Source organism: Acinonyx jubatus, chromosome B1 (genome assembly GCF_027475565.1).
Source record: "Acinonyx jubatus isolate Ajub_Pintada_27869175 chromosome B1, VMU_Ajub_asm_v1.0, whole genome shotgun sequence".
Taxonomy (NCBI): domain Eukaryota; kingdom Metazoa; phylum Chordata; class Mammalia; order Carnivora; family Felidae; genus Acinonyx; species Acinonyx jubatus.
Window position 1 is genome coordinate 151379060 of NC_069382.1, and position 6000 is coordinate 151385059.

Genomic DNA, 6000 nt, shown 5'->3' on the forward strand with positions numbered 1-6000 from the left:
ATAGAATGGAAGTATTTTCCCTCATGTATGTATTACAATTTTAAAATATTTTTAGATGCCACTATGTCAGTCAAAGACAGACTGAAATGACAAGTACTTTTCTCACTATAACATCATACCTTCAACAGCTGTGACAGTAACACAGATAAGTCATCAGTATTAATGGGTGAGGAAATGAATCATATTTGAAAGAACCAACAAGTTAGAATTCTCTAATTTATTAATAAAATATGGATGAAGCAATTCCTATTTTCACTTTAAACACTATAATATTCATTATTGTCTTAGAATTATGGGAGGGAAAAGATGGTAATGTGAAATGATGACACAGGAGAGGACAGGATGTGGAAGCAAAGAATCTTTAAAGGACTAAGTAATAAATATGATGTGAAAGGAAGAGTAAAACCAAACATCTAACAGATCCTGAAAGAATATCCATGGATAAGAAACAACGATAGGAAGTAAAGACAAAGGATACTGAATTTATCTCTCAAAGAGAAATAATACCACTCTGTTTTCCCGCTGGGTACAGTGATGACCACTCTTTTCATCATAAATGTTATCAAACTGCTGATTTTTTCTTATTTGATAATTATTAGGTAAAAATGTGAACAAAGGGCATGCAAGGGAATATTTTAATGTTTATAGTATGAAAGTGCACTTGTAAAAATAGTAAGAAACGAGTCTGGACCCTTCTACCCTATCTCCTCTATAAAATAAAAGCCTTAATATGTGGAAGGAGGGGTGGCAAACACTGTTGGCCATGGTGCAGGAGTGAACTCCCATTGCATCTGTGGAAGGGAAGAGAAAAAACCCACAAGCTCTGGTGGAGAGGAAGAAATAGATGCTAGTTTCAGAACTGCCTGGAGACTAAAAGTCACGAGGTCACATCCCCAAGATTCTAAGATGCAGACTATCTCACAAAGAAGCTGCATCAGCAATAGACAATGCCTCACAAGTTCTCCCTCTTTTAGCAAGTGCTGAGTAAAAAGTAATTTGTGAGATACAGATAGATCCTGTCTGAGGCACAGTACCATGAGAAAACTTAAAGCTGAAAGGAAAACAATCTATTATCAGAAAATAAAATCTTCTGACAAACCATTTACCACACTAAACACAAAGTATCACTAGAGGAAGTTGAAGCCACTGGTGCACTGGAAATAACTACAGAAACAACAGACCTCAAATCTAACACAACTTCCAATTAGATTATCTCACATCTTGCACTAGAGACAAAACAGAAGGAACATTTGCAGATATAATATCGATGTACTTTACTTTTTCTTGTCCTACACATGATGTCCATCCAGCTTTCAACAAAAACATATGAGACCATGGAGCACCTGGTGGCCCAGGTGGTTATGTGTCCAGCTTTTCATTTTGCCTCAGGTCATGATGTCACAGTTTATGGGTTCGAGCCCTACATTGGGCTCTGCGCTGACAGGGCAAAGCCTGCTTGGGATTTTCTCTCTCTCTGCCCCCACCCTCTCATGCATGCACACACATGTTCCTTCTCTCTTTCAAAAATAGATAAACAGTTAAAAATATATGAAAAGTATTAAAGGACAAGGGAAAAAAATTAAGAGACAAATCAATCAGCAGAACTAGATCCATACATGTCACAGGTGCTAGAATCATTCCAGAGGGAACTTGATATAACTATAATTAATACGTCAAAGTCTCTAAAGGAAAAGATGAGCAATATGCAACACTAGATAGGTAATTTCAAGAGAGAAATGGAAACTATAAGAAAGAATCAAATGGGAATGCTAAGATTGCAAATAGTAAATGAGAAGAATAAAGACTCTCAAGACTTTTTGCTATAAAAATATGCTTCAAAAGATAGTCCAGCACAAAGACTGTCAATGCCACTCGTCTAAGATGTGCAGAAATGAGCAACCCACAGTAGGATTATCTCCCCACAGTTCAAATTTTAATGATCATGTAATGGTTTTACATAGAGTCAAACTATTACCACAATATTATTATTTGTACTTTTCTGAATGTTTACAATATTTCATAGCTTAAAATGGCTAAAATAAGGAATAGTTTTAAGGCAATATTTAAGTTCTCCTATATTTCCCTAAATGGGGCCATAGTTCCACACCCCTCAGGAGCCCCACCGTCCAGTGCTAGAATTCCTTTGGTGAGTTAAACCTGACATCCATGTAAGTATGTGATCTTGAGCCACTGGTGCTTAAAAACAACCTATATCAATTAGAGTCTTTATGGTTGCAATCAGAGAAGCAGGCTTTTACAACTTGAATACAATTTTTGGAAGCATATTGGTACTCACACCTTTGACAAATGACTGTGAAGCAGATCCCTAAGAATCAATGTAGCCCATGTGCCAGAAAGTAGGACAGAATGGTAAATACATTTAACGTTTTGCCCCTTCGTTCAAGATTCAAGGTTCAGATTTCAGCATGTCAGCACTGTTTTGATCTAGAATAGTTCAAATTACAACATCCAGTTATTGTCCATTAAAGGTACTCAATAGAGAGGAGGACATTTCTCAAACAGAAATGGCAGTACTCTTAAACTTTCCCAAACAAACAAACAAAATAAGACAAAACAAAACAAAACAAAACAAAACAAAAAAACAGAAAGCGGATTCAGGAGACTCAGCAAATAGTGATGAAATGGCAGGAGGAAAACAATATTATTAGAAACTTTGAAAGATTCCATCCCATTGCTCTTAATACAATTAATATATATCTCTATAAACTAACAATTTTTACTCTTGGTCTCAATTATATTTTGAACCGTGGCTATTAATATCACTATATTTACAGTCTTCATATTAGAACTCTGAACTCTCTCATATTAGATTTCCAGACTCCTTCATTTTATTCAGCTTTCTTGATCTCACTTATTAAAAAAAAAGGCTGCAGAGATCAAAAATGTTATAAAATTGATCCCTTCTTATTTTTACAATTGCGTTGCCTCATTTCAACCTTTCTGCTGATCTTCCCAGTTATCAGGATTTTCTCATTTACCCCAAACTTCCACACTCTGGCCTTGGTTTATCTCTCTAAAACAAAATCAGATCATACAATCTAGTTCTTAAAAAGGAAAAACTAATAAAAACTCTACTAATGATATCCATTCTGATATCCCTATAGCATATGACAGAGATCTACCCAATCTTTATATAATTTTTTTTTAATTTTTTTAACATTTATTCATTTTTGAGAGAAAGACCACAAGCAGGAGAAGGGCAGAGAGAGAGAGAGAGAGAGAGGGAGAGAGAGAGAGGGAGACACAGAATCTGCAGCAGGCTCCAGGCTCTGAGCACAGAGCCTGACGTGGGGCTCGAACTCATGAACTGTGAGATCATGACCTAAGACAAAGACAGTGGCATACCCAACTGAGCCACCCAGGTGCCCCCCCAATTTCTATATAATTTTAAAAACAAATTATTACAAGTAAATGACTGCAAGTAAACCTACTTTAAATTTATCTAAAACAAGTCAATTAAAAAGCTAACTTTTTGAGAATAAGTAATAAGTGAAATAATATTCCCATTTTATCCTTGTTTTTTCTATGATGTTATTCTATTTTTACAATTGTAGAATAAGTTATTTAGAGTCAACGTCTTCTTTTATAAATACTACAAAACTAAATATTATGTATCTTTTAACCAACAAAGACTACTCTGAAATAATAACTACAGAATGATCAAAAGATCTCATCAATAATTCTTGTTTCAAACTGTTCTTTCAAAATTTATTGCCTGAAATAATTACTATGAATATTTATGTAAAAAGACAGCAGGATGAAATAGTATCATTGTGGATAAGGAAAATGTCCAAGGTGCTTATCATCTATTTTTATTTCATTGTTAAATATGTTATTGAATTTGATTTAAAACTGTAATTTTATAAGGCAATAAACATCATTGAAAGTTAAAGTTTACAATAGATTTATATTCCAAAATACAAGACACAAAGTTTATATTACATCAATTGCAACAAAAACATCTTCTACTTTATTAAAAAAATTATTTAGCATATCAAGTGAATTTAATAATATTTACTTGGCTCTAAGTTACTTAAGCAACATATTTTTTACCATGGTTTCTTTAAAAAAATGATATAAAACTTCAGTCCCAAAGTCTAACTAAAAATATGTCAAGATTAAGTTAGATTGCCTATAATACACATAAACAGTATTTTAAAAATAGAGTTGTGAAGATGTCTTTTCCATTTGAATATGTAGGAAGATGTGTGCAAATGCTAACAGTTATACATATGCAAAACTTATAAGACTGTTTAAAACTGTTTACACACCTGAAGCTATAACTTTATGTTTTTAAGGAATGGCTAAAATCTAGTTATGATCATTTAACATTGAACTCTGGAACTTTGCCCTGGCATCACAAGAAGCGGACATTTTCATTTTGTTCAATGCTTTAAAAAAAGAGTGTAATGTATTAGACCCACTTAGATATTGAGAGCCAGAACTTAATCCAAAACTGTAGTTCATAGAGTACTAAAGATCCCACTTTGTATCAAGGTAAGTTTACCAAAAAAATGAACCAGAATGATTTTTAATTTTAGTCAATCCACCCAGATGCAATTGAATTAATTGTGAAGTTGTTCTATCTTTTCTATATAAAATGGAAATAGCTACCCATATATGTTAACATATATGAGTCAAAAATCTGCTAGGGAAGATACTATATTCAATTACAAGTTCTTTAAAGAGCTACAACTTAGGACATGTGGATGGCTCAGTTGGTTAAGCATCTGACTTTTGATTTCGACTCAGGTCATGATCTTGTGAGTCATGAGACCATGCCCCTGTCAAGCCCCAAGTCGGGGTCTGTGCTGAGCACAGAGCCTGCTTGAGATTCTCCCTCCCTCGCCCTTTGCCCCTCCCCTGCTTGCATCTCTCTCTCTCTCTCTCTCTTTCTCTCTCTCTCTCTCTCTCTCAGAAAATTAAATAAATAAATAGCTACAATTTGTTTATGCTGAGGTGAATATGGAGTATATATTTTATTGAAAGGTGGGTATCAGTAAAAATACATAGTGCAGAAATGTATTAAAACACCAAAAAGCAAGGTGCCTGGGTGGCTCAGTTGACTGAACATCCAACTTCTAGCTCAGGTCCATGATCTCACAGTTGGTGACTTCCAACCCCGTGTTGGGCTTTCCACTCTCAACACAGAGCCTGCTTCAGATCTTCTGTCTCCCTCTCTCTCTGCCCCTCCCCAGCTCACTCTCTCTGTGTAAAAATGAATAAATTTTTTTTTTTAAAAACCTCCAAAAAGCAACAAATATAATGATAGTATTCTTTGGCAAGGAAAAGAAAAATAAATATGAAGTAGATAGGTAATATGAATTTAATGAGAGTTAAATTTTTCATTCAATTATATATTTAAGAATTGGATTTATTCCTTTTTTTTCCCAGAGCAGTAGCTGAATGAGAACATGGAGACAGTGCCAAAAGACTTTACTTCTGCCTATTATGTTTTAAGGGTTTTTTTAAATGTTTATTTATTTTTGAGAGAGAGAGAGATAGAGAGAGAGACAGAGCCCAAGCATGGGAGGGGTACAGAGAGAGGGAGACAGAATCTGAAGCAGGGTCCCGGCTCTGAGCTGTCAGCACAGAGCCCAATGTGGGGCTTGAACCCACAAACCGTGAGATCATGACCTGAGCCAAAGTCAGATGCTTAACTGACTGAGCCACCCAGGTGCCCCAGTTCTGCCTATTGTTTTTTAATTGTGTAATTAAAGTAAAGCCATTAAATAATGGTTGCAAAGAAAGCCAACTAATTGTAGCTCAGAAGATAAAAACAGTTGCAAATAAAAGTCCACACAGACACTTTAGACATACTGGAAAGACAAATGTCAAGATCTACAGAATTATTTGAAATAATTTTATCTCACGAAGCATTATTCACGTTATTAATATTTTCATTGTCTATGAGTAAACCATTTATTACAACTGTATTAGTACATTTGAAATGATAGAAACAAAACCCAGAAGATTTCT